This window comes from Pseudorca crassidens, chromosome 16 (assembly GCF_039906515.1).
Source record: "Pseudorca crassidens isolate mPseCra1 chromosome 16, mPseCra1.hap1, whole genome shotgun sequence".
Taxonomy (NCBI): Eukaryota; Metazoa; Chordata; class Mammalia; order Artiodactyla; family Delphinidae; genus Pseudorca; species Pseudorca crassidens.
The window spans coordinates 19,830,229-19,838,669 of record NC_090311.1 but is presented as its reverse complement, the minus strand read 5'-3'; positions in this window follow the sequence as shown (position 1 = coordinate 19,838,669).

Genomic DNA, 8,441 nt, shown 5'->3' with positions numbered 1-8,441 from the left:
TTCTTTATAGCTAAGGCTGATCCCTCACGTGGAAGCCCCCAGGACATCTGACACTGATGAATGAAGCAGGTGAGCCCACAACCCTGCCAGGAGGGCAGCTTCAGGTCAGTGCCAGACCATGCTGTGTGCAGGTGAACAAAACTCTGCCATGTTGTCCTGAGAGCCCACGAGTGTCTGATGTGGCCCCGGGAGAGGTCAGTCTGGGGGTAGAAAGTACAGGAATGATAACCTCTGCTAGTATGCGTGGTGCTCCCGCCATGTCCAAGGCAGCGCTCTGGGTGCTTTATAAAGACGGTTGTGTTCCCAACAATGCCCCTGGGGACAGGCTGCAATATTACTCACCCTGTTCTGAGTAAGGAACCTCAGACCAGTGGAGGCTAAATTACTTGCCCAAGACAGTGGTAAGTGGGGATCAGGATTCAAAGGCTGGCGTCTCTGACTCCCGACCCTTTCGAGCTCCTAGGTCCCTCCTGAGAGAAGTCACCTCTTCCATGCGTGGGACCCCCAAGTCTTGCCTCTCTGAAGCCATCTGTTCTGCTCTAGCTTCCTCCCAGGACGGAGGCTGGGCCCTGTCACGCTGGGAAGCTCCTGTGATCCCTGCTGTGAGGCAGGCCTTTCCAGAACAGATCTGGGGCCTGAAACCGGGCCAAGTACGTCCCTGGAGAAGGCAGGGCCCAGCCTGGTGAGGAGGCGCTGGGTCGTGGGTGTGCAGGGCCGTGATCGTGGACTCCACTCTGGGGGAGGGAACAAGGCGAGGCAGAGGCTGAGCGGCCGAGAAGGAAGCAAACGTGTGAACTCTGGAGCCGGAAGCTCTGCTGAGGACCAGCTGAGTGACCTTGGGCAGATTTCTTCTCCAGGCTTAGCTCTCTCAGCTCTAAAGTGAGCGTGAGCATGTTTGCCGTGTAGGGTTGATGCTGGGGACTAAGCAAGTGTGAGCCCAGCGCCTGCACTGGCGCTGGCGCGCTCCAGGCATCCGCGTGTCACTGCAGGGCCTGTGAGGCTCCTCCTGGGACCCGGCCACCCCGACTGTGCCTCTCCTACTCTGTCTCCTTCCTCTTCCTCCTTCTTCACTCTTTGCCTCCCCCTCCCTTCTTTGTGGCTGGGGGCCTCCGTGTGGCCAGAGAGATGTGGCTGAGTGTCCAGTGACACTCTGGGAGGGGTCACTGGACACACCTGTTGGTGACCTAGAACACTTCTAAGCGGAAGGGTTAACTGAGCCAGGCCCGGAGTCAATCAGAGGACACGTGTCCCATGACAGCCATACCCCGGGCCTCCGACCCACCACCCCGCCCCTCACTCACAGGCACCTGCTCGCCACCGACCGCCACCCCAGGAGTTCCAGCTGTGGTCCAGCGGAAACAGCTGACTGCAAAGAGACCACGGTCATGGTCACTTTTAGCTGGAGGGGGAGACTGCAGACTGCCTTTCTCTCTCCCCCTGCTGCCCCAGTCCCTGAACCCAGAGGAAAAGAGAGACAGGAGAGGGGGCCCTGGGATCGCCACGCTCGGCTGGCTGGCTTTCTGTGTGCAGGGTATTGAGGCCGCCTAGTTGAAAGACAGTAAACAGGGATAAAGACCCTGGGGCAGAGAAGCAGGGGGTGGTTTGGGATGAGGCAGGCGAGGCACTGGGGGTGGGGGCTGAGGGTCTTGGGAGACCAGATGGCTCCCTGCCATGTCCCCATCTGGGCCTCCGCTAACTTTAGGCTGAGTGATCAGGGCCTCGTGGACAAAGGCTGATGCCCACATGAAGGGGGCCATGGGGAATAGGGCCTGGGGGAAAGTGGAAGCAAAGGGCTCCCCGTTCTGTGTGAGGCCTGGCAGCTTGGAACCCCCCTCCAGGCCCCCCTCCCTCATTCCCGATTCAGTGAGCAGGGCATCTTGTGCCATGTCCACGCGGCCCCTCAGCTCACCTGCTCCTGTGAGGCAGGCCTGGGACAGCTCCACACGCTGGGAGTGTTCATTTTTCCTGCAAGGGGATGGGGTCTCTGCCCCCCTGCTGCTAGCAGCATTCAGGAAGAGGCCCCAGGCTCTCTGGGAGAGCCTGGCCTCAGCCACCAGCCCTGTGACTTCCCAGCATGGCCCCAAGCCCAGAGGATCTAGGTCTCACTCCAGGATGGGGTTCTAAACAAGGGAGGAAGTAGGGGCTGCCTGCCCTCCTCCCGGGCCCACACGCCATCACCCTTACTCCAGACGTGGGCAGGCTGGGTCATGGTCTACCTTGAACACACTTCGTTTCCAAGGCTTCATGCTGTGCCCAGCCCCCAGGGGAAGAGAGAGGATCAGAAACATCTCAGTTCCTTTGGGGCAAATCCTCTTATTTCACCCTCTCTCTTGCTCCTCGGAGAGGCCTTCCAGCCCTCAGCCTGCCCCACCTGAGTTCTGAGCTGCCAATCAAGCCAAGCCTCTCAAGGAGAAGAACTGTCCTCCCGCTACTCTCCCAACCCTTCCAATGCGCCCCAGGCTTTACCATACAGCTAAGTCCTGCCCAGAGAGACACCAAGACAAAGAGAATAGGCCGACCTGGGTTCCGATTTTATACCTGTGCTACAACTTTGAGCCAGTCACTTACTTTCTTCAAGCCTCAGTTTCCTAATCTGTAACTGGGAAAGTGGGTACCTCCTTGCAGACTTGTGAGGATTTAGTAAGGTGAGATCTGTAGAGCGCTCTGCCGTAACAGAGGCCACATGGCCATCGTATCCATTGGTGCTACCTCCTGAATCTCTCCCCCTTTTGGCCCCTCTTTCTATTCCCATTGTCATGGCCCTAGTCTAGGCTCTTCATTTTTCACCTAAATTCATTTAAACAGTGTCCTTACTGGTTTCTCTGCTCCAGCCTCACACTCCTGGAGAGGGAGCAAATCGTGGTCCTGTCACACGCGGCCCAGAATCTATGACTTACGGCAAAGATGAAATCCAACTTCCTTTGCATTCCAGGAACCCTTTGGGGAACCAGGCTGGCTTTATGTCCACACTTCAGCTGCTCACCTGGCTCTAGACACTTGCTTTCACACGTGTGTCATTGCAAGTGCTCTTTCCTCAGAGTGGCGTGTCCTTCCCCAGCTCGAACTGGAGAACCAGCTCCTCATCCTCCCAGGCACTGTGCTGAGCATTTGATTTGCGTCATCTCCTGAGGTAGGTGCTATTATCATCCCCCACTCAACAGGTGATGGAACTAAAGCCTCAAGAGGTTGATCCTGTTCCCAAATCCACGCTCTTTGTTACAACTGTCTTCCAGATTAAACTCTTCCTCCTCCACAAAGCCTTCCCCATCCCCAGGGATGGAGGCTGGATCTGGCTCCGTGTTTGGGGGACAAAGTGTGTAGATGAGTTTCGAAGAAGCAAAAATTGCTTCAGGAAAAGCACATGGTCAGCCAAGCAAACGTGGATTCAGCCGTTCCTGTATTCAAGGGACAGGTCTCGGTGCTGTGTGGGGTTAAAACCCAATTGGTTTAAAAGAAAAAAAAGGTAAACAAAAACAAGTGCTGGCAAGGATGTGGAGAAATCTGAGTCTCCACACATTGCTAATGGGAATGTAAAAGGGTACGACCACTTTGGAAAACAGTCTGGAGTTTTTCAAAAAGTTAAACATAGAGTGAACCTATGAGCCAGCAATTCCACTCCTCAGTATATCCCCCAGATAACTGAAAAATACTTTCCCATAAAACCTTGTACACAAATGTTCAGAGCAGCATTATTCATAATAGCCAAAAAGTATAACAACTCAAATGTCCATCAACTGATGAATGCATAAACAAAATGTGGTATTATATGTACAATGGGGTATTATTCGGCAGCAGCAGAAAGGCAGTACTGATACACGACACAATACGGATGAACCTTGGTAACACCATGCTAAATGAAGGAAGCCACATATTGTATGATTCCGTTTATATGAAATGTCGAGAATAGTCAAATCCATAAAGACAGAATGTAAATTAGAGGTTTCCAGGGTCTAGGGGTCTAGTGACCGCTGATGGCTATAGAGTTTCTTTTGGGGGTGATGAGAATGTTCAAAATTAGTTAGTGGTAGTGGTTGCAGAACCCTGTAAATGTACTAAAAACCACTGAATTGTTCACCTTACAAGGATGAATTTTATGGCATGTGGATTATATCTTAATAAAGCTGTTAAAAAAAACTAGATACAACTTAAATGTCCAGCAATATAAGACTGGTTGAGAAAACTGTGTTACAACTGTCGGATAGAAGACTCTGCAGTGATTTCCAATAGTATAAAATATTGATATGAAAATGTCTTAAGATTATTGAGCGGGCATAAAAGGAGTTACAGAACTCGAAATAGAATATATGATTCCACTCTAAGCTCTAAGTAAATGTGGTATGTGTGTGTGTGTGTCTGCATAGGAAAATGGAAAGATCACCAAAATGTTACAAGCCTTTGTGGATAAATTTTGTCTTTTGTTTTTTTGGGGAGATGAAGTCTCTCTGGATTTTCTGATATTTCCACACAATAAACATTTACTAGGTGTGTAATTTCTAAAAACAGTGTTTAAGAGGTCACATATGCCCTTGCAAGTGCTCACAGATATGAACGTTGCAAAGGGGAGGCTAAGAGATTGGGAGACGGCGGAGTTAGTCTTACTGAGGGGCCTCAGGGAGATCTCCTGGAGGGGACGGACTTTGAAATCATGGCTGGAAGAAGCATTTGGGGGCGGCAAATCAGAAAACTTGGCCAATGGTCCGCGGTTTTCTAGGGGACAAATGGATAGGGTCAAAGGGCATTTTTCATCAACTGTCCCCCAAATCCTATGTCTTGTAACCTAGTCCTCCCCGAAGCTTGTGGAATAATTTCACCTAGAGTTCATGCCTTCCATATCTCCACAACCACTGTGGGACAGTGGGGACATTTGTCAAACCAGTAAACAAGATTCGTCCAGGTTGGCCCTGGCAGCCTTTGAGCTGGGTCTGGACCAGTGTTCCTGGGAGCAGCCACACTGGCAGGTCGGAGGGGGAATTCCCACTTTCCCAGCAAAGTGGATGAACAGAGGCAGGACATCGACACTCATTACCCTGCTGTTTCCCACCTTTCACCTTCTCTCGGTCTTTTTTTTTTTTGAATGTTGTTTCTTCTCAAGCTGGGGGAGTGCCCAGTGGGCTGTGAACAAAAGTCAGAGGCTGTGAAATAAAACAACCTTCAAGATCAACAGGAAGCAAGGAGATAAATCACAAGGAGAATGACTTGGGGAGGGCGTGTGTTGGGTTTAGTCTTATTTTTAGTGGTCATGGTGGTAACGGTGGTGAGAAATTGAGGCCAGAAGCAGGAAGCCGGGTTTCCCAGCCTCAGCTTTTGATGGTTTCCGGGTCTCCTTGGGTCTGTGAAGAAGGGACTCAGCTCTGTGATGAACCAGCTCTTTTAAGTTGCCTTTGTCTTTGAGAGGTGTTAATATGTTCTTGTGAAACTGCTGCTCCTGGGAGGGGGTCCCTCAAAGCATGAGCAAAGCAGAGCATGTTAACCAGGGTGTGGGTATTATCCTAGAACTGAAGCATTGTGAATGAGCCCCCAGTACACACACTCATGCAGGATGATCCCTCACAACATTGGGAAGATAAGCTTTCTTCAGACTCTCCAAGGAACCCACAATCTGCCCCAAATTAAGAACCACTGCACAGTGACTATAGTTAATAATACTGTACTGCATATTTGAAAGTTGCTAAGAGAGTAGATCTTAAAAGTTCTCATCACAAGAAAAAACAATTGTAACTATATATGGTGACAGATGTTAACTAGACTTATTGTGGTGATCATTTTGCAGTGTGTACAAATATAGAATCATTATCCTGTACACCTGAAACTAACATAATGTAATACATCGACTATAACTCAATTTAAAAAAAAATAATCACTACTAAAAGGAAGAGAGCATGAACTGGGAGTGGAAAACAAAGCCTGAACCTCTGCTTTGCAAACTTACTTGCTGTGTGAGTTTAGGCAAATGATTTAATGTTTCTGAGCCTTGGTTTCCTCATCTAGAAATGATGTCTAAGTGAGCTATAGCATTTGAAAGCATCTGCTACTGATTCTTAGATGCTAAGGAATATGTGCTGTATCCGAGTCTCTCTGGAGAGGTGGGAGGGCATTCTGGGGCAAGCATGCAATGCTGCAGGAAGGAATGGGGTCGGTTGTAGGGCTCATAAACTGTACAGAGGCACTGCCACCAAGAACCACTTCTTTTTCCTGTTTGTTACCACCCTGCCCTTCCTCACGCCGACATGTCACCCAGAACCACTCCACGCACTCCCCCCAAGCATCTCGCTCCTTTCTTTGTTGGCCTGTCTAGCTACCACGTGTTTGAATTTGTGTCCTGACTCCGCCAGAATGCTGGAGTGCATCCAGGGTAGAGAAACGGCCTGGGAGGGAAGCTGGCAGAGTGGAGTCAAACAGACCTTGCTGGAGGCCTGGCTCTACCGAGCTGTGAGACCTCAGGCAACTCAGTCTCTCTGAGCCTCAGTTTGTTCATCTATAACGGAGGATTAATTAACAGCACCTTCCTCCTAAGATCTTGGTTGCAAGATTAAATGAGGTGTTCCACGTCAAGGCTCAGGCAGCACGAGGTAAGCTTTCAATGAGCCTTCGTTATTGTTTTTCTTTCTTCCTCTGGCATGTGCGATACAGCCCTGAGCAGGGCCTCAGCTCCCAAACCTCAGCCAGGTCGATTCCTGCCCTTCCCACAACCTCGCCTTTCTGAAAGGCACTCCAGAGACTGGCTTATTGCAAAGGTAAACCCTATACTCTAAATGGCCTCTTAGCTTACTGGGTCCCACCTAAACCTGGCTGCATTCAGAATAACCTGCAGAAGCTTTTTAAAAATACAGATTCCCAGGGCCCTCCTCTTACCTACCAAATCAATCTGTGGGAATGGGGCCTGGGAATCGGCACATTTAAAACTCTCCTCGGGTGACTCAGATATAACCAGGAGATCACTATTTTAGAGGAAAACACTCTTCTCTTCTGTTAAAGCTCTTGTTTAGTGAGCTTTGAGCCATTTGTTCTATGATTCAGAACACATAACTGACAATGACAAGATGTGTTTATTTCTTCATTAATTTAAAAAATATTCATTGACTTTCTCCTGTGTAGAATAATAATTAAGAATTTAGGCATTGGGCCACTTCACACCCATTAGGATGATTAGAAACAAAAAGATAATAACAAATATCGGTGAGGATATAGAGAAACTGGACCCCTCATACACTGCTGGTGGGAATGTAACATGGTGCAGTCACTTTGGCAGTTCCTCAAAAACTTAAATACAGAGTTACCGGGTTTCCCTGGTGGCGCAGTGGTTGAAAGTCCGCCTGCCGATGCAGGGGACGCGGGTTCATGCCCCCGTCTGGGAAGATCCCACATGCCGTGTAGCGGCTGGGCCCGTGAGCCATGGCCGCTGAGCCTGCACATCCGGAGCCTGTGCTCCGCAACGGGAGAGGCCACAACAGTGAGAGGCCCACATACTGCAAAAAAAAAAAAAAAAAATACAGAGTTACCATATGGTCCATTAATTCCACTCCTAGATATATGCCCAGGAGAAATGAAAACATATGTCCACACAAACACTTGCTCATGAATGGTCAGAGCAGCATTATCCGTAATACCCAAAAAGTGAAAACAACTCAAATGTCCATCAGCAGATGAAAGAGTAAATAAAATGTGGTATACATATGCAGTGGAATATTATTTGGCAATAAAAGGAAATGAAGTACTGATACATATTACAACACCGATGAACCTTGAAAACATTATGCTAAATAAAAGAAACCAGTCACAGAGGACCACATATTGTATGATTCCAGTTATATGAAATGTCCATAGGCAAATCTATAGAGACAGAAAGTAAATTGGTGGTTACCTAGGGAATGACTGCTAATGGGTAGGGGCTCTCCTTCTGGGGTGATGAAATGCTCTAAAATTGATTATGATGATTGCAGAACCCTGTGAATGTACTAAAAACCGTCCAGTTTTACACTTTGAAGTGAGTGAATTATATAGTATGTGAATCAGACCATGGTAAATCTGATATAAAAAATAAAAAATCTAGCTCCCCAGGCTGGAATCCCATCTCTGTCATTCTCCAGCTAGGCAATTTGGGACAAGTAACATAACCTCTCTATGCCTTCATTAACTCACGTGGTTATTGTAAAGATAAATTGAGTTAATACATGAAATATCTCAGAAGAGTATCTGGCCTGTGGTGAGTAGTCAGTAACTATTAGCTATTATTGCTTTGATCCAGGCATATTCCAGACCTGTGCTGCTCACTATGGTAGCTACTAGCACTTAAAATTTAGCCACTCTGAATTGAGATGCGCTAAACGTACAAAATACATACCAAATTTCAAAGGCTTAGTATGCAAACAAAATAAAATATCTCATTAATAATTTTGATATTGATTCCATGTTGAAAGAACATGTTGTTGTTTTTTGTCCAT